The sequence below is a fragment of the Neolamprologus brichardi genome, chromosome 13 (genome assembly GCF_056152115.1).
Source record: "Neolamprologus brichardi isolate AB-2024 chromosome 13, ASM5615211v1, whole genome shotgun sequence".
Lineage (NCBI taxonomy): Eukaryota > Metazoa > Chordata > Actinopteri > Cichliformes > Cichlidae > Neolamprologus > Neolamprologus brichardi.
Window position 1 is genome coordinate 21,438,624 of NC_142116.1, and position 21,966 is coordinate 21,460,589.

At 43.1% G+C, this 21,966-nt stretch overlaps 1 protein-coding gene across 1 annotated transcript in view; it reads right to left on the reverse strand.

The window, feature by feature from the left end:
• macrod2 (mono-ADP ribosylhydrolase 2) overlaps positions 1-21,966 on the reverse strand; it is a 409,646-nt gene that overhangs the window by 267,930 nt on the left and 119,750 nt on the right. The window lies entirely within an intron of this gene.

Here is a 21,966-nt window from a genome sequence, read left to right on the forward strand (position 1 = left end):
TCGCGGTGGACTGTGCGGACTGGGCCCTCTTTTGTTAAGGGTTTTATACTGTAGACGGGCAAGTCACCTGCTTGGTTCACCACAACGTGAATATCAGTCTCCCACTTGTCGGCTAGCTTGTGCTTGCCTCTGAGACGGACTGCACGCACCAAAACTCTGTCACCTGGCTCTAGTTTTGAGGGTTTCACTCGCATATCAAATCTTGTTTTGTTTCTTTCTGCCATTTTGTTAGCATGGTCTGTTGCTAGTTTGTAGGTCTCTTGTAGAGTTGCCTTTAGTTTTGTTATGTACTGAGAATGCGACTTAAAACTTTTGTTGTTAAAGGGCAGCCCAAATGCTAGATCGACTGGCAATCTTGGCTGACGGCCAAACATTAACTCATATGGGGCAAAACCAGTTGTATCGTTTTTCGTACAATTGTACGCATGAACGAGTGGTTTGACATAGTTATGCCACTGAGTTTTGTCCTTTTCCTCAAGAGTACCTAGCATACTTAGTAACGTTCTATTGAAACGTTCTACCGGGTTCCCTCTGGGGTGATAGGGTGTTGTCCGGATTTTGCGAATGCCCATGATCTTGCAAAGCTCTTGGATAATGTGGGACTCGAAGTCAGGACCTTGATCGCTATGCAATCGTTCGGGTATCCCGTAGTGGACTATGAAGTTGTCCCAAAGGGCTTTTGCAACTGTCTGAGCTTTCTGATTACTGGTAGGGATGGCTAATGAATATTTCGTGAAATGATCGGTTAATACAAGCACATCCTTTACATTACTTCGATCAGGCTCAATGGACAGGAAGTCCATGCAGACTAATTCGAGGGGTCTGGTGGATTTGATATTCACAAGTGGAGCTGCTTTTTCTGGAGGAGTTTTACGTCTTACACAGCGGTTGCATGTTTTGATCTTATGTTCTATATATGCTGCCATGCGAGGCCAATAGAACCTTGTTCGGGCAAGATCTAAGGTACGTTCAGTGCCTAAGTGGCCCATGTCACAGTGGAGGCTTTGGAAGACTGGGTCACGGAGCTGTTCAGGTAAGACAAGCTGGTAAGTAACATCTCCTCCATCTTGGCGAGTTCGGTACAGGATGTTATTGTGCATCTCCAATCGATTGAACTCTCGGAGTAGAAGGTTGATGTCAGGAAGTTCAGCTCGCACAGTTGGTGGGACCTTTTCTCCAGTTTCAATTTGTGCAATGACTTCCCTCAGACAAGGGTCTGTTCTTTGTTCGTTTGTGATCTGTTCAGGGGACATATGGGGTATAACAGGAAGACCACCACAGTCATTTTCATTGACAAAGTCACCTGGAATGGCAGCTGCAGAAATGGCTAGCGAGTGAACCAAAGGGATGGTGTCATTTTGAGAGCTGCATACAAGGTGTTTCTCACAAATAGCAGACACTACTTCAGGACTTAGACTGCTGTCAGGTAGGGACAGGTGAGTCTGTGTGAACTGCTGTATGCGGTCGAGCTCTTTTTGGGACACTGCGTCGTTAAGCAACTCGCCATGTGGCCGTCTAGAAAGGCCATCTGCATCAGAGTTAAGCTTGCCTGCTCTGTACTGGAGCTTAAAGCTAAACGTTGACAGGGCAGCTAGCCATCTGTAACTCATGGCATCCATCTTAGCAGTAGTTAATATGTACGTCAGAGGGTTATTGTCTGTTACGACAGTAAACTGATTTCCATATAAGTAATCTGCAAACTTTTCCGTCACTGCCCACTTCAAGGCTAAAAACTCTAACTTATGGGCAGGATAACGAGATTCACTCCTGGACAACCCACGGCTTGCATAAGCTATCACCCTGGTCTGGCCATTCTGCTCTTGATAGAGCGCGGCGCCAAGCCCTGTAGTGCTGGCGTCCGTATGGAGCGTATATGGCAGTTTAGGGTCAGCAAAACCCAATACAGGCGCAGTACTGAGCTTTTCAATGATGGTTTTGAAAGCAAGATCACAAGAGGGAGTCCATCGCTCGCCGAAAGGTGTCTTAGGGTCATGGTACTGGACAGACTTCGCTTTAGGCTTTGTGCTTTTGCGCAAAGGAGGGTAGCCTGATGTTAAGTCAGTGAGGGGCTTAACAATACTCGAATAGTTCTTAATAAACCGCCTGTAGTACCCTGAAAAGCCTAAAAATGAGCGGAGCTGTTTAAGATCACGGGGCACAGGCCAGGTACTTAAGGCTTCCACCTTTTCAGGGTCAGTCTCCACTCCCTTGCTGGACACAATATGCCCAAGATATCTGACAGAAGTTTGGAAAAACTTGCATTTTTCGGGTGAGAGTTTGAGCCCATATTCTTTCAGGCGATCAAGAACTTTCATTAAGCGAGCCTCATGTTCTTCAAGTGTCTTGGAGAATACAATGATGTCATCAAGAAACACGATCACCTCACGCAGGTTCATGTCGCCCATACATTTCTCCATGAGCCGCTGGAATGTGCTGGGGGCATTTGTAATGCCTTGGGGCATTCTATTAAATTCCCAAAAGCCGATGGGACATACGAACGCCGTCTTTGGTTTGTCCAGCTCCTCCATCTCAATTTGGTAGTACCCAGATTTTAAATCCAGGACAGAGAACCATTGCGACCCGATCAAGGTGGAAAACGTTTCCTCCAAATTGGGGAGAGCGTAAGCATCTTTTATAGTCTGCGCATTAAGCTTTCTGTAGTCGATACAGAGGCGGACTTCACCATTTTTCTTCCGCACGACTACAATGGGTGAAGAAAAAGGCGAGGTAGATTCCCTGATCACGCCAGCTTCTTGCAGTTCTTTGAGGTGCTTACGGACTGCTTCCAGGTCGTTCGGATGTATGGGACGCGCTCTATGCTTGAACGGTGTTTCATCTGACAATCTGATTGTGTGTTTCACTTGATCCGTCTTTCCAAAGTCAAGATCATTCTGTGCAAACACTTCGGGCATTTGGCTTAGCTTTTCGGTTATGCGCTCCTTCCATTCAGCGCTAATAGGGGAAGAGTCAAAGTTATATGTTACATTTGACTTCTGCTCAGTTCGGGATCTTGGAGTTCTCACTGAGTGTTCGTGAGATAGAACTCTTTGATATGCACTGACTTCTCCGATGACACAATTTAGAGGGATTGTCACATCATGTTCGGATTCATTGGTAAGTATAACTGGAACAAGGTAAGGTGCTCGTTCAGGTAGGTCTACGAGACAAGGTTTCACAAGGATATCACCAGGTAAGGCTGACATTCGTGGATACTCTAACAAGACAGACTTTTCACTGTTACCGGCTGACACAGCTACAGCACCATCTAGAACAACAGTTCGGCCTGCTGGAATCAACTGTGGCTCTTTGTTGTGCATCGTCACTAAACCAAGACTACTGTCTTTGGACTGTTTGTGTCGTGACTCAAGAACTTTTAGAACTGCCCTATAACCATATGGCAGGTTCAGCTGCAGTTCATGGCATGTGTCAGAGTACAGCTCATAAAGTACATCTAATGTGTTTGTCCCAATTAGCACTAAGGACTGAGAAGCTGTGCGCATATCGGGGACAACTAAGGCAAGTGTCGGCACTTCAGCTTCAATGCCAAGGAAGTCTTTTGGGAAAGTGACATGTAGTTCAATGTAGCCTAAGTAAGGCACAGACTGACCGTTGGCACCCTCAACTTCTAAAAGTTCAAACAATGGCTTAATCTCATGAGAGGACAAATGCTGACGATAGTAGGACTCGGGGACTGTAGTCACCTGGGAACCAGTATCTAGCAAACAACTCACTGTGTGACCATTAACTTTCACTTGTGCAGTACTCTTTGTACCAATTAGACCTTTAGGAAAGTCGAAGGAATCTGTTCTTGTGTGCGACTTTAGGCTGGCACGCTTTTTAGGTGAAGCTTTTTGTTTAACCTGGGTGGGACGGGTTAACAAAGCATCAGCCTCCATTTGTCCCGCAACGGAGGCAGAATTTAGTTTAAAGAGAGCTGGTCATTCTGCCTGTCCCATATCTGCCTTCTCACTCTTAATTCCTTTCGTTTTGCAACTACAAGGGCAGGATTGGGCTCTGACTCACAAGTGGCTACTATATGTCCATCTTCCCCACAGCGGAAGCAATACCAGGGCTTGGGCCTAGTACTGGGGCGGCTGGGTGGAGGTGAGCTTTCAGGTTTGGCATGGTCAGGTTTTTTATTTTCAGGTTTCCTTGTTCGAACTATCTTCAGTGTTGCTTGTTTCTTTGGCTTCACAACGGCAGCTAATTGGCTTTTTAGATCGGCAACTTGTTTCTTCAGCTCTTCTAGACTATCTGACTCTGCTTGACGAACATCTGCATTTGTTTCAGTGACCGTCTGTTCATGAGACACTGCTTTTGGTTTTGTGGCGCTAAAGTGTTTCTTCATTCGCATATTTTTAACTTCCTGTCGGTTTTCTGCAGTACGCAGGAGAAGCAATAGCTCCGCATAAGTGGGTGGCTCCTTATGCTTTAGCTCCAATTGCAACTCCGTTAGCAAGTTATCATCCCAGCAGCCTCTGTAAAACTGTTTAAGAAGATGCTTATTTACTTCATGTGGTTCAAGCCCACCTCTGCGCACGGTGTGACTGACTGCCACCTGCAAACGAAGCAGATAAGCAGAGGGCTTTTCACCGTGATCTTGGAAGGTGTTCATGAAGCGTACAAACAGTTCCTCACCATCTTCGACGGTGCCAAAAGCTGAATCCAGAAGTTTAAGATAGTCTGCAGGAGTGGCTTCTGGCCCAAGAGGGCGGATGACATCAGAAGCGGGAGCAAGGAGACTTTCAAGAATCTTACGAGTTTTTTCCAACTCGAACAAAGAAGTATCTTCCATCAACAAGTCAACATGAGAACGCCATGTTTCATAGTCAGCTTCGCTGTAAGGTCTGGGCATCTTGCCAGAGAAAGCTCTGAGTCTTAATGTAGAGTGAGCATGTGATGTCTTTTCAACACTCTTGACAACATGCTCGACTACTACTTTCTGAACCTCTGGTGGGTTGAGGTCAGTTGGGCTCAATATTTGAGGTGTCAAGTTTGGTCTCATGGGGCGTTGGAATGCACCCTGAATGGATTCAGGAGGGTGAGGCAGTTCAGTTAAGACTGAAGGTGAGGCTCCAAGTTGTGTGGATCCTACCACAGGGCAAGTCTGATCAGCAGCATCATTTTCGAGGTTTATCTCAGCTGTCTCAGCAGCTTCAATGGTCTTCCCTATTGTGGACAGGGCCTCCCGCAACACTTCTTCGAAATCCTTCCCACTTAACTTGGCTAAACCCTTCAGGTTGCTAATGTAAGCCTCAGTAACACTGCCCCCTACGGTCTTAGCATAGACGTCAGTTAAGGCTCGAATGCGGTAACTGACATCTGGATTGTCAGTGGACTGTAAGAGGTAAGGCAGCTTAGGGGCTAATATTTCAACGGCTGCACCGGACTCGAACTCTACAATATGACTTTTGTGGAACGCGGAAGAGTCATCATCGACAGCGAGTACTCTACGAATAGTACCATGTTGCTCCAGAAACTCAAATACCTCTTTGTCTTTCTCTCTATCTGTAACACCACTAACAATAATGGCATTTGGTACTTTAACGGCATACTTCTCGACAAAATCCATTTTCACAGTATCTGATCAAAAGTCAAACAGGATTCCAATGTTGTCACACAACACTCTAGGCTCCTGGCTGGCTCGCCACTTTTTTACTTATGTAACACTGGTGGTGCAATACTAGTAGTGGGCACGTAAGACCTGTTAGTGTTACTTCTTGCCTTCTTTGCCTGTAGTACGGGCAGTATAGTTACCTTTAACCACAGTACGAGGACAGAAGGGAAATATGGACCAGATCAGACAGGTTCTAGGTTCGTAGGAGCCAAGGGTGTATGACAACAGAGGACTTGTACACAGTAGGTGTAGAAAACACAATTGCATTTATTAGCAATTATTAAAGTTTAGCAGGTTGTGCACATTTAACAAAAGTAGAGCGCGCTTCTTGAAAACAAAATAAAATAAACCCCACAAATAGTCGACCCAAGGATATATTGTCTTTTGTGTCTTTTTCAAAGTCAATTTCAGTCTATCAATGTTCACCAGTCACGCATGTGTGTTTGTAACCAGTCGGGTTACAATCTACCAGTTCATCCGGCTCTTTGGGCTGGGCTCGCCATCCAGTACTGGAAAAGGGATCCTCGATTCTTCTCAGGTCCTCAAAACCAATCCAATCCAAATAAGCAAAGGGAAAAAACCTGACCTGGGGACCAGGCCAGAACACAGCAGTTCAACATTTAAGCTATCATGCCTGTAACTTATTATTACTACTAGTTGCTTGTAGTGTTTCTAAATTTCTTTCAAAATATTCTATGTTGTACAACAAATTATTCTCATTTCAAAAGGGAAAAAGTGCATAGGAAACACACATTTAAAATAATACAAAATAGCTCAGCAGTGCATTAAAAATACACATTAGCTTGAGATTTATCAAGTTTCAGCTAGGTAAAGTGCAGGTGAAGGCACTTAGTTTCACGTTGCTAATACTTAGTGTGCAGAACTATAATTAGCACCATGAGAAAAGTGAACATGTGCTAACATAACAACTTCGCACAAAACCATACAGTATACATTAATACCACAGTAATGTGACATAAACCTTTAAAGAACATCTCGTATAAAGTGCAGCAGACTCAGTGCTAATTGCTTTAGCCTCGGAAAAGGCACTTTCATTGCAAAATGGCTAACGGAAGTTAGCATCGGAGCTAGCGGCGAGTAGCATGCTATGCTAGCGCACATGTGCTGCCTGGGACTTACCATGTGAAGCAACAAATGCTGCACGGGGCTTCACAGTGCTCACGCTGGCTCACGGAATACAGTTATGGAATACAGTATCACCCTTATTATTCTCGCCGAAAAAAGGATTTTCACTATCCAGCTAGCTTCTTCGCTGCACGGGTAAACTGATCTTTCACCGTCTGTGTCTCTGGCGTATCTGACTGGCACACGAAGGCACACACAGGTGTCTGAGCAGTGCACAGACTGGGGGAGGGTCAGACCGGCCAATGATTGGTTGCTCAGTGGATCTAACCAAACACACTCTACAGGACTAAGTCCTGCCCCCACATCATTTATATATATATCATATATCATTACATATAACATATGTACATATTAATTAAACTTATGTTTACATGCTTTATCAGTATTTATTATATTTATTATAATTAACTTTGTTTTTATCAATATTTATACTTTTAATGCAGCTTTTAACACTGGGTTACACTTGGTTTAATGCTTTTGTATAAAGGGCTTTATATGGGTTTGGAGGATGTATTGAGAGCAACAACAATCCATTATTAATGTAAACTTGTTGATTTTTTTAACTCTCTGTTATCTTACATGGTGTTTGGATTTTTTTAAGCCCTTTATTGACTACACTCAAATAAAAATAGAAAAACCAGATCATATTGTGGAGTACAATTAACAAAAAATATGCCAAGGTGGTATGTTATTTTTGGCTGCCGGGTATTTTGAGAGTTTTTTCGGGGGATTTTTTTTACGTTTTCCATAGCTAACCTTTTTTCCCCTCTTCTCTCTCTAATGCCATCTCTTTCATTCACTTCCTCTTCCTCTGAAAGACAGATCTGTGGAGCGAGAGCGTTCTTGTCTGAAGCTTATCGCCTGTCTCAACCCAGCAGAGAGAAATTCCTTGCCATTTGTTGAATACAAGTGTGATGGTGTGCGTTAGTGGCTCATATGCGGCTGCTCTTCCTCACCTGGCACTCATGTGATTAGATTTCATATCCCAGACTGCAGCAGATAAACTCTATCTCTATCGGCCAGGCCCCTCAACATCAATCTGCCCCACCGATGGCCTGTGTTGTGGCAGCAGTCTCATAACACATTCCTATCACCATGTTTATGCATAATAAAAACACTGATTTCCCATAAAGTATACTATTTAGAGTTTACTAATATATATATATATATATACACACACACACACACACACACACATATACATATATATATATATATATATATATATATATATATATATATATATATATATATATATATATATATAATAAAACCCTCACCCAGATGTGCTGGTCTAATAATGGCACTAAGAGGGTCAGTGCCGGTCCCCAGATAGAAGCCAGCCATGCCCACATGCTGACCTCTCTGCATGCAGCACTTACACCATGTGGCTGTAGTGGTGCAGAGGAAAGTGGTGGTGGAGTAGATGAGGACAGAGCGAGTCTGTTTATTTATTGTTCTCCTCTGGTTTAACTGCTCATGACCAGCTAGCTTTATTAAACTGGGCTTTGAGCACACACATAGCAGCACTAAAACTTCCTGATGGCTGAGGGGGGATCAATTCAAGCTGCCGCCTGCAGGAATTACTGCAAAGTAATGGTACCATCACACAGGTAGGTCTTGCCTGTGTTAGGGGTTAAATGGACCATTTCAATTCTTTAATCAGCTCCAGTCGTCGCTGCAATGAAAGGAATGCTGCTCGTGTACGGGTGGTTACATCTGTCAAATAAGGAGGTCAACGCTACGTTGTCATCAAAACAGTTCATATGTAAAAGTTGAAACATTTCAAATTAATGCTTCTTTTAAAACTATACAATAGGAGGTGTTAATAGATACACCTATATAAACCCATACAAACCCCCCCCCTCCACACACACACACACACACACACACAAACATATGATATATGTATCAGTTATAATTCACAAAGGAAGGTCAATAAACATGCAAGTATTATTGCATGTTTTCAAATGACAATGTAATGATCCTTTTGGGTGTTGTAGTTTATGTTATTTACAAGACTTTTTTATTAGTTTCTTAAGTCTGTCTGCTCTTATTTACATAGACAACCAGCAGACGTGTCAATGTATAAGATAAAGTATTGCAATAAAGCTTGAACACAAGCACAGCTTCAACATTACCGGAGGGATGAATTATAAATCTAAAAACATTGGGGAACTAAAATTAGATTTATAATTCATTATAGGTCTGGTGCACTGGATCTCATGAGACCGTTCGTCCTATGTAGCAACCACTTCTATAAACTGCTAATTGGTACGATCAATAAATGTTATATCAGTATTGTCAAACAACTTAAAAAGTTATTTACAACAAGGTTGTTTTCACAAACATCTTCTATATTAAAATGTGAAATATAGGCGAATAAATGTTGTTACATTTTTAATTCGGATTACTTCTGAAAGCAGGGTCTTATCAGGTTGCTACATTGAAAACAGATGTACTGACTGTGTGTTGTGTGTGCTCTGCAACCACTCCCCCAATTTGCTTGTTGACTTCGTGGTCCCCCGGACTCCCCGCTGCCTCTGGAAATTGTGTTTCACGGCTTGGAGGTTACAGAGAAAGGCTTGTGTTTGCCGAGGAGGCCCGATTAGTGCTCATCAGTCGTGGTGTTTGAGATCCCTGCACTGACCCTAGGGGCAAAAAGCCAAGCCGCTTTCACACTGCAGCACACAGGGAACCCGAATGAGCCTACAGCTGTCTATTGTCTCCCCTCACCAAAAAGAAAAGACAGCAAATTGCCCTGTCAGGAACTTTGGCCTCCATACTAACATAACACATAGCCTTTGTCCCTCATTTTGCCTGCTAATATGAAAAGATCTGGAAAGGCTATATGGTGCAGCAAAATTCACATGACAAAATAATGAATAAAGAACGTGGGCTTATGTAGGAGTTTGCATGGGTGTTCAAAAGAGTTCATTAGCAACAGTTTGAACTGAAATAGAATTGCATTTAATGCAAATGTATATATATTCAAGCTCAAGCAGGTTAAAGGAAGGTGTTGCACTTGGATCTGAATGAGGATGTGCAAAAACATAAACAGATGGGCATAAACCACAGTTACAGCAAGCCAAAAACAGATACTTTAAACACAGAATTATTTAATTTTAATATCTGCTTTTGCATAACATTTTTATAGTGCATGCTGAGACATACAGCATGTCGTGTGTTAAAGAAACGCGATGAAAAACAAAGGCAGCACCAAGTTGGATCCAGTAACCGGTGAAGCCTTGCTAAACCACAAAACTGCTGGCTAGCTTTGCAGATTAAGTTGCATTACATACAACTTCATCAACATTTTCTTTTTCCATTACCTCCTATAGTTTCGCAGTTTCGCTCTCAAACTTTCTGCTTCTGTATGCACAGGCCAGACCAGAGTCACCTTGAAGAGATTTGAACATTTGTTTCTCGCTTTACTGCGGTAGCTGGTGGAAGTCAGCAATTTAAATGCCAGCTAGATGACATACGTCATTAAGGTGGATTTCCATTTCTGGTCAGTAGCCAATCATACAGAGGTAATTAGGGATTACTGTCTCCGTGACGCTTACTGACACTTAGGCGAGCTGCTGAAGCACAGCTGACTGGAGTTCAGAGGTCATCATTATTGCTCAGCTGGTGAGCAAGGTTCTGTTAGGGTTTGTTGGCATCTAAAAACAGTGAGCTTGCAGGAATGTAAAAAAAGCTCCAGTAAAATATAATGAACGATTTAATGACCATCTGTTGGGTGCCTGTGCAGACCTTGCTACGACATGCTTTGTGAATGATCAAAGACAACGTCCGCATCAACAGCGATTCACCTCAGGAGGCACACCAGGGAATTAACAAGCCACCCAGCACAGATCCATTTTCCGTGCAGTTAGGCTCTTTTGATTCCTTAACTGGCCTGCCTCAGTATTACATGTAGAAAGAGAGAGCGATTGAAAAACTGAAATATATGCAACAATCTCTCCCCACAAACCGTTAAGCTCCTCGCTAATCAGCAACACACTTAACAGTCTAAAATGCATTTGTTGAATATCCCCGCAGAACGATTCAAAATAAATGTGTATTATCAAGATTATTATTTTTCTCCCCCCTCTTTCAGATAGCCCCGCTATCAGCTGCTTATGTTTATAGCCTTCATGACTTGCTCCAAGAGTCCATTTTGGTGTTGAGGGACGAATGCCAAATGACCAATCAGCACTTAAAAGAAGCGTACACACACAGAGAGGCATGCTGATGTCCTCAGACAGACATTCCAAAACACCCGGCTCTTATCTCATCAAGGCTCAGTAAATAAAACATTTAACAGCTGAGCCAGACTCAGGATTATAGAGTCAGTGTGTGTGTGTGCGTATTTTTTACACATAAAGCACAAAGAAGCATCCGACGCATCCGAACGTAAGCCAGACACAAATTACAGGATATCAATATTCATGAGGTAATATGAAGTCATATACAGACCAAGAAATTCTCAGTGGATAACAAAACAGAACAAGTACTCCAGCGCTTCAGCTTATGCTTCAGTAAATTTACCATAAGGCATGACAAATCTCTGGTGGGATCCAAAGAAACAGCATAGCTGCAGAAACGCTGCAATCCTAGAATAAGAACATATATATATACATCAATAACCGTGTGAGACATGGCTTTATCACTGCCGCTTTGTTTGCCTTTCTTCATTTTCTGTCTCTTCCTCCGTCTTTCCTTAATTATTCTTCATTTTTCACCGCCTTCCTGTCTGTCAGTTAGACTGGGTGCAGTATTTAACATGCTGAGGGGACACATGTCCACCCCAAATGCCACAGAACAAATTCGCTACTTTGTTTGCGTTCACAGCTCATTTGGCCCGATCCATGTTTTGGCATTCTGTTATTGTCACGCTTGGTGAGGTTTTCTACGCTGCCCCACCAAGGGGGAGAAACACGTTCCAGGGGCTGTCAGCCGAGGCTCACATCTACCCTCTATCCTGCTGGATTTCCTTCAGGTTTGCCCTGTTTATGTAGAACGCGGCCTGCGAAAAAACGACGACTCCGTGATAACTTTTGCTCATTATTTTAAAGACGGCGAAAGGAAATTTTGAAGAGTGAATCTTCAATCTGAGTCAGGAAGAAACGTTCCAGGGAGGTGAGTGGTTGGAGAAGTGACATCAAAGTCAACTGTGTCCCTTCCCACCCACATCTTGACCTACAGCTGTGTCTGCTTTCATGCGCCTCCACCATCAAAACAGTCACACGCTCTCGTGTACACCGGGTCTCAGTTTAATTTGAGTGACCAACCTCGCAAAGTGTCACTCAACCAGCCACGGAGGTCGAGGGGAGGGACGTGGTCTCGTTTGCAATTTCACAGGTGGAGTTGCGCGGTGGTGGGAATGTCCCAGCTGGTCTCAAAGGTCTAATCTCCCCCACCTAGCAGCAGTCTATCCACCCACTGACTGTAAACACAATGGCTCCCAATGGCACTGAGCTGATTGCCGTTTCATCAGGGCCTGGACTAGAGTCAGTGGAGAGGAGCGCTGTCTCGCACTGTTTGATGAACTTGTTTATTTTCCCTGCACATTGGAGGCCCAGAACAAACTGATTGGCAAGCGGCGTGTTTATCAGAGAAAGCATTCCCGATGACACTGGACAGTCGCTGCTGCACCAAAGCCACAGCAAAAAAGCTTAATTAGAGCTTTCTGAAAATAATGTCTTGATACCACCCCCTATAAAGCCCATGCCCATTATTACTGCTAAGTATGCTCCTCCATCAATTATGGCATGTGCTAATGCGAGTCTCACAGTAGAGAGCCAACATGTTTCAGTGGGCTCAAATAGCTTTGCTGCACTCTCCCACTCAGAAATTAATCTTCTTCCCAGCAGACGTCTCTGCTCATGCCCGACACAGAAAACAACAAATATACTGGTATTAATTGGTCCGTATACATTGAAAAATCAAGTCCTATCTAACATCTTCTACTAGAATACATGTGATCGTTTAGTTAAATTTGTTACATTTGTCAATTTTAAACCCTACAAAAAATGCTTATTAATTAGCTGTTTAGCTAAATCCACTAATGGTTTATTCACTTTAATTGATAAAGTGATGTGTTTGATGGGATGACAGTTTGGCATCCTGCCGGCTTCTGAAATATATATATATATATATATATATATATATATATACACACATATACATATATATATATATATATATGTGTGTGTGTGTGTGTGTGTGGAGAGAAAATGAGAAGACATTACGCCGACTGTTTACCTCTCACTACCACCCACTACGTCTGACATCTGTTCTCCACCTCCACCACACCTTTTACTCTGCGTATCCACTGTCATTCTTCATACCGCCATCCTCCTCATCTTTCTCTCGCTTTTCAGTGCTCCTTCCTCACACTGCACTTTTACGTGAGCTTCTGTAGCTTTCCTCAGAGATCTGCCAGCACACACATACTGTGGCTGCAGAATGCAGGTGATAATGAAGTGTCTGGGAAAAGAGGATTAGGTGGAGTGGCGGGCATCATCCCTGTGGTATAAACGCTCATCTTTCCCTTAAGAAGGACACATGGAGCGTCTTTCACCTCAGTCTAACTGCCTGTCCTGGTGTCACTCTCAGATAGCATACTGGGATGGCTGCTGCGGCCCTGCAGGAGAAAACTGCGAGTAGGTTAAAAAAAACGGTGGGCCCTGCTCCTCGGGGAAGCTTGGTGTTTCATCCTCTGACACCCATCTGTTTATTCTGCACAGTCAGGCTAAGAGGAGCATAACAGGCAGTGGGAAAGTGAAGATCTTCACCAGGGGAACAGGCTGATACAGAGGGAAGGATGGGAGGGTGAAAAAGAGAGAGACAGAGAGAAGGAGGGAGAGAGAAACTCCTCCTCTTCCCTGTGGTCTGAAACAAAGATGACAGTTTTCCTCTGGAGCTTGCTCTGCCCTCCCTGGACTCAAACCTTTCTTGTAGGCAAGAGGCCTGTCAGACACAGCTAACTAGGCTGCCCCATGAGAGATGCAGAAAGCTTGACAGTTTGTTACTAGTTGGCATGAGGCTGTAGCGGGTCAATTTCTGCACAGATAGCGTAAAAAAACAGTGCCACTAATCAGCCACAGGCCAGGAATTTAGATATTCTCACCTAAATACTCCCGCTGCGATTTTTATCAGTGCAGTGTGTGGATTTATATCTATATACCACCTTAATGTAACTGTACACTTTTATAGTCAGGAGCAGTCAGGCCTTTGGATGTTTATTTGTGGTGAAAAATGCAAACCTCGGCTACGTGCAGTTTGCACGTGTGCGTTTTGCTAAATCAGCCCATATGGCATTGGTCCAGCAGCTAACAACAGTTCACATAGCAGAATAGTACATGGCACATTAACATCACAGAATGCAGATCAGTAATTGTACCAGCTACCACACCTATTTGGTTCCCTCCCATCAGTATTGTGTGGTCTCATGTTAATAACAGCAACTAGAAGCTGAAGGAGAATTATACCACAGACCACTTCAGGGCCACACCAGTAGCATGCTGACTTTATTAAATAATCTGTGTAGTATGTGCTAAATTAAGCATTTATTTAAAACAGATCATTCTGCTCACTGTGGCTGGCTCAAGGAGTGAGGTTATTCGAGAGTTAGCTAATGGCTCTGCTTTAGAGGCAGAGTAAAAATACAATATAAAGAGTATAAAGGGTACAGGAAATAAATTGAACCACCATGTTAAGAACATTAATTGTTAAACTTTAAAAGAAAGTCATCACAAATTTATTTTTTACCTTTTTAAATATTATAGTGAGCCTCAGTGTTTGGCAGATTTTTTTAATACCTGAATGTATATTTCAGACTATCTATTTCCCTTTTGTCCCTTCTTTTGTCCCTTCTTTTGTCCCTTCTGTGTTATTCGAACAAAATATTTCTCAGGATGCAATCCTGGGTAAATGTTTTCAAAAATGACAGGGTTTCATATGATTGGTATATTGGCATGTCAGCCAGTGCTGAATCACTTGTGAGCGTGTGTCTAAGCTCTTGATGTCCTTGTAATAGCCTTGCCATGATTGGCGGGACTATGGGATGGGGTAGTGCCCTGCTAAGAACTGTTCCCGTCTGTCAGATCTCATCACTCCACAGTGCGTTGCTGGGGGCAGCAGGACCAAAACTGACCACTGAGTCAACTGACAAGACAACTCAGCATCCAGTTATGCCAGACTAAGGATCACACACACACACACACACACACGCACACGCACACACACACACACACACACACACACACACACACACACACACACACTGGCGTTTAAATTCAGGCAGGCACACAGACATACCATCATGCAAGCAAATGCTTCCATAGCACCACTTAGACTCACAGCCACTGTCATGACAGTGCACAGTTAATAGGAGGCATATACATGTAATACACACAGACACATGTATGCAAAAACAGACAGCACCTTTAATTTTGTGCAGGATCCACCCCCAAAACGGCCACTATAAAGCCCGTGCAGGATACAAATGTGCTCTGACACTGTGGTTGGCAATGCACTGAGTTGTCTAAAATCTTAACAAGTGACCCAGAAATGCTGGTGAACAAAAGGGACGTTTGGGGTACGTGGGGGGGTCATGTGTGATGCAGTGTGGAAGAGAACTAAATTGACACTTTCTTGCCTGCTCCTTGAGCCCTGTGGAGATATTCTCACGCTGTGTTCAATGAGGGGCGACAGAATAAGGTGGACGATTCTTAAACGAGGTTGAATATCCATTGTTGTACAAAAGCAAGTAAATTACAGAGAAGCTGAAATCTACATGTTGTGGGAGTGCAAAATATCTCTCCTTTCAGAGACAGCAAGAGAGAGCACAAAACGCAGAGAGAGACGCTGCAAGGGTGAAACACGAAGTAAAACAAGCAGTTCCAATATGTTTAGAACAGCAACCCTGAGGGAAGAAGAGGCCTTGACTGTAATATCACATATATTTATTTGCAACAAAATGATTCAGAGGTAGGAACATTCAAATGTGTGCAATAGCAAAGAAAGGTGGACGCCAAAAGGTATGTACCAGAACTGTTCAAAAAAGCGAGGACTGCTTATATGCATTTTATGCACTTTGTACTTTGCCATGATTGTAAGTCAAAGTGTAACAGCACTCTGTGACTGGCAGAGCTAGCATTTAAAACCGATAAGGCTCCGGGGTTTCTCGCTCAATAGGCGATGGACGAGATTCTAGTGAAGTAAAGCTCTCCACCTCAAATGACTCTTTAGTGGCAAAAGGCCACGTAAGACTCTGAGAAAATGACATAGAAAATAGGTGATCACGTTTTAGACAATCTCTGGTGTAAGTCTCCATCATAGACACCTAATTTTCTCTCTGCTTTACTCTCAAAGGCCAACAAAGTCAGACTTGTAGTAACCTTGTGCTCTCAAAAAGCACATTCAAATTACAGTGTTGAAAGATCATTTTTACACCCCGATGGCAGATGTGAGAGCGGTTTCGAGAAAACATGCATGGGAAACATGCTTCTTTACGGCTCCATAAAGCTCACTATACCACAGCCACCAGCAAAAGCTCTACAAAGTTTGATATGTTTCTGCTATGTGTGCTGTTTAAAGTTAGACCCCTTCCCTCACCTGCACTGCAGTGCCAGAGATCAAGCGATGCCATCAACGAGCTAATGACATGACTGCCGCAGGCAACAGCGGGCAGCTTGATTTATACATGGGGACAGAGATGAATGATTCATAGGCTGAGCGAGGGATACCGGGACACGTGGAAACTATATGCCCCTCTCGCACGCTCTTATTCGTGGATACTGACCTCACCATAAACTCTCTGGAACACTCCCTTATGCCTCATAAGCTTAGCATTACACAACTAACCAGTCCTGTTAACGCTGCTCGTAACAGCTGCATGAGTGTTTTCTCTCTTCCTCTTTTTGTCTCTACATTTTTTATAACTGTTCCTCAGAGTGTCCCTCTTTACCCCCCACGGATTCATTCGCTCGCCGGCCATTTCTTCTTCCCTTCCCATGATAATGCAGCGCTAATCCTAAATATGGAACCCGCTGTTGTAGGATAAAATAAATGGCCCAATCACTCTGCATCAATTAGTCCATCCATCATTGCTGATTGGAGGATGAGGAGCAAGAGAGGGGGTTGTTCATCGTGGCTGTTCTCTGCGGTGGCATGGGAAGAGAGAAATGGCACACGAAAGCTTTCACACGGCAATGTTATCTTCACCACTATTTGGATATCACAAACTGCAGTCCAGCAGATGACCTTGTCCTGGTACTTTCACTGGAATGCCCTCTAAACCACATCACCTCCGTCATAAATGATCTGGCGGCATGAGGACGCTTCTCACGCAATAATTACTCAATATGATGACTGACGCGCTGAGACGCTTTAGGTGAAGATGCAGTTGTAAACAACACAAATAATTCATCATCTTGCTGCAAGACACTAAAAGCACTTTTGATTTAAAAAAAAAAAAGGAAACGGATCTAGATTCCAGTAAGACGAGCAGATTGTTCTGGCTTTATAGCATATAACCCCTGCATTACACTGTGCCACACATTTAATAAAGCCAGGGAAACACTTCATTGGTAGCACACAGTGCAGTTTTAATGCATACACTCACTTAAAAGTTCACTACACTTGAGATTTGTAGAGTTAAGTTGCTTTATAATTTCACTAAGTAAGTGCAATTTACAAAATGACTTCCCTTGCTTATGCAAGAATGGGGCCAATTCAAATATATTTTTTAATTCAATTATTCAAATCAGCCTGACTGGCTAAAACCAGTGTGAGAGGGCACTCCCATACTTGCATGGCACATGTCCTGACCCAAGCCTACTGAGCTGCTGTCACTGAATTACACGGATAAAGAGAGGGAATTGCTGAGTGCTACAGTATACAGTTACAGTACATCACTGCTGTTTTGAACACGCTTAAAAAAGAACATGGAATATTGCAGCACGAATACAGGGCAGGCCTAGATCAGAGTGTAACTAACTCTTCTCTAAATATGAGGAGATAAGTAAATCCCAAGGGTGCCCCACTGACTGAGGAATCTTTGCATTCAATTTATCATTTTACATTATTTAGGTTACTCCATGGGGAAATACGCTATCTCTCTCATAAGTTATGCTAATGGCTGTTACTACCATCTGTGAACTGAGGACCATCAGTCAAGCATAGTGTGTAATCTTTGAGTTATGAGAATAATACGTCATCTTTGAGCGATTAGTCTGGGGGCTTCCAGGGAGCTGTGTAAGGGACAGAAAGTCATCTCGCCCAAACCGTCACCCAACACCACCCTATATCTCGACCTACACCCCTCCCCCTGCAACCGCACAGCGCCCTGCATGGTCCCCTCCAATCGACTCAATAAACAAGCCCCGGGTAAGAGCCAGACAGAGGATAATGGTTCACCTGGAGGTGACAGGAAAAGAAAACAGAGCTCTTTGCATAAAGAATGGAGATAAAGATAAGCACAGTGGAGCACTTAGGAATCTCAGCAAAGGATTATTCAAACATCTTAAAACTGAACACGTGTTTTGTCTTTTTTAACCGTTGTGTTGCGATAATGGCCAGCCTTGCATTTACAGCATAGTGCTGTTGCATCCGTATTGATGATGATGCTCTGCGCTTCTGATCGGATAATTTCACCATGAGCAATCTTTTCTCGTATTTCACTTAAAGGCCAGAGCTCGGAACATTTTGTTTTCTGTCTGTTAACTGTGTTTGTAAAGCGCGGTCGTCATGCAAGCGTTTTCACATCATTTCACATCTGAGGAGAGGCAGAAGCGATTGCCTTGTCATATCTTCGGGAGCCTACATCCCATGACATGTTTAGTTGCAGAAGAGGACAAAGGACGTAAGCACCACGACAGCAAACATAATTATTCTCATCTATTATAATGTGTTAATACCTGCCATGACTCATGCCAGCGTTTAGGATAGGAAGAGCGCTAAAGGCCCGCGGCTCTTACGTAACGAGTAACGCAGGCAACGTCGATAACCACGTCGACATTGATGTATATTTGTTTTAGGGCTCACTTAAAATGCAGACTTTTTTAATGCTATTAGCCCTGTTTTAAAGAATCTTTGTGTCATTCTGGACAGGTTGAGAGAGTGACCACAGCCGTGGCTGAATTAGCCCAAGCCAAGACACACACAACAAGCCATGCCAGTGACCCACTGCTTAACTGGAGCACAGAAAGGAGGTCCAACCTGAGAAGAACGATTTGTTTGGGTGGTCTAGTTAAAGCCTAGTGCTAAAAGGGCAATGGTTCTGGTTAGAATGCTAATGAGCAAATTTCCCTCCTGGATGGAGACATCAAAGGCAAGTGAAGCTCCCCCTCTCCGGCTACACAGGGCTTCATGGTATCATTGCATAGCCCTGTTTGCACTTGAATGCTTGTGTTTGTGTGTGTGTGGATAAAAAAAAAAACGACAAAGGGACGGGGAAGGCAGAATAGGCAATGTGATGTTTACATTAGGTCTATTCTTTTGGGACTGTGCCAGCATCCAGCCATGCTGTGACACACATCACAAGAGCAACCTGGTACCATTCATAATTACCCTCTATTCACAGAGGCCCTATTTGGGATGCTATTATCAGAGATCATTGTTATTTCCCTCTATGTATGTTTGAAATCCCAGTGAGACCAACATGTCTAAAGCAGATAACAGTGCTATTTTGGTTAACCCCATTGCGTACATAATACTGAAGATGCATAACGCAGAGAAAATTCCCATCAGTGATTTCTAAGGATTTAATAGAGCATCAGGGCATAAGAATCTTTTCTTATGAATCTTTTTTCTGTATAACTATTGCAAGAAATATAATGCAGCGTTCCTATGCACTGAAAAAGGCTCAGAAAGAGCTTTGTTGTCATTTATTTCCATCTTTTCACATTACTCTGACTGCGACAAAACAATCACCAGCAAAACTCTGTTTCTGTTTTGCTGTGACCACATGCCACACTTGAATAACTGATGCATTCTAGAGAAGTAAAACCTTTTTCTGTGAAAAGACGTCTAAACGTATGGGGGAATAACAGAGACCATGCAAAGCCAGGGGTGCTCAAAGTACACCTAGGTGGTAAACTAACTTAAATAAAGTAAAGCCTATGTCCAGTTTTCCTGAGCTGTTCAGAGTCCTACTTCCCGAACTGTTAAGAGTTACACATGGCTCAGGTGTGTGAGGCCAGCATGATGGATCATCCTGTTGTGAAGCTACCCCTCTGCAGAGCCCCGAGAAGACAGCTGGGAGATAAGGAGGACCCTATATGAGAGTACATCTCCTCTCCACATCGATCCTCGCCGCCGCCACCAGGCAGGAGGTCTTCACATGCCAAACCGCAGATAGAGGTGGAGAGGGAGGGCAGGGTGACAACAGAGAGAACAGTTTTGCAGGTTTAGCAGACACCTTCGAGTGATAAAGACACTGGAAGATAAAACCCCTCTTGGCCTCATGCAGATAAAAGACAAACGGTGTAGTGCTTTGTTTTAGGGGGAAAATAACAATTTCAGCTCCCTGGTAGATAATAGTAATCTCTCTCTGGTTATAGTCATCGTTGTTTACCACGGCCAAAAAAAGAAGAAGAACAGATAGACTACCCACTGTGGCGACCCTTGTGAATAAGGCAGCAGTGGAAATTGGCTTCTTCCTTTACTCTTCTTAAAAATACACATAAAGGACGTATGACATACATGTTGTTCAACTTATGGTCCTTATTAGCACATTAAAAGTGACTCTTTGCATTTTTGAGTTAACCGACCTCGTATCCTGTGCCAGTAACTTAGGAATAGCATCGCTGGAAGTCAATTAGGAATGAAAAGAGGCTTTGCTCTCAAAAAAATGGCACTTGCTACAATTAGAAATTCCTCTGGAGTTAATAAGCGCAGCTGCAGGTTACAATCAGCTAAAATGTTTTCTTGCAAAGTACAATATTAACTGACACATAAGATCTCACGTTCTCATGTTGACAGCCTCCAATTCGCCTCCGTGTTTCGCTGCTGCTGTTATGAAACAGAGCAATCTGTAATATCCTCAGAGCTATTATTAGTTGAAATAGAAACTGGATCAATCACCAAGGCCGGGATTTAAAGAACTGTAAAAAGGTAATCTGGCACAAAATAACAATAATGAAAATGTAATAGCAAAGAGAATTGCTTCTTGTGTTTCTTTGTACACGGCAAATCGATAGCGCGAGTCGCAGCGGAGACAGACACCATTCAGGCGGACAGTATACCTGCTTTACAGGGTCTGGCTTGGTTATGGAGAAGCATGTTTGTGACCCTCTGATCTCAATCACAGAAATTCCTAAGATGGCTGTGCGCTGAGGGCCTCTTCATGCTGCTGATGGATTGAGATTCTACACGGCAAGTTTGCAGTCTTAAAAATGTATCAGACGAGATAAGGGCCACTCCAAGCTGCATGATTAAATGCGAATACGATTTCAACAGCTCAATGTACACTCTAATGGACGCCATGTGCACAGAGCATATAACCGTTGAGTGGCTTTGATCTTCCTTTTTGCCCGTCCTTTGCTTCTGATGAGTCATCTTTGCCAGGTGGTAAACCCTAATGACTGAATAAATGCAGAAGCATCGTAATCACAAGGTGCAGCATGTGTCTTTCTTTTTTGTACACAAAATTATAAAACCTATATAGTTTTGCCCAGAAAGAAAGCAGATGAACCAATCATCCACAATACTGCATTTTTCTCACTAAAGAAAACACAGCAATAGGAATGAAATGATACAGGCTATAAACACCTACACATTGGGAAAAATTGCAATATACGATACAGTGAAGATGCTGTTTGATGGTTGCATTAAAATGTGGCGTAAGAAATAAAATGTTTGGTGTGATAGAGACCTTCATAAAACACAACATAGGGAAGATTTTATCTATAATACGTATTTTGATTAGTTATATCAGACAGATAGTTCTGCTAAGGCAGACTGTCACAGTCGGGATCCAACTGTACAACTGAAGGCTGTTAATGTAGCTAGATAAACATCCAAGTCTGAAGCAGTGACCTTATTTCATTGTCATACCATCCCTACATATGAAAAATTTCCCTGGGGACTAAAAATTAACAGTGTAACTTGGTGCATTTTACCCAAACCCTCATCTCACTGCAGTAAAAAATGATTATTTCAATCATGTCACTGCATAAGTCAAATTTTACAAAGGAAGAACCGTGTGATTG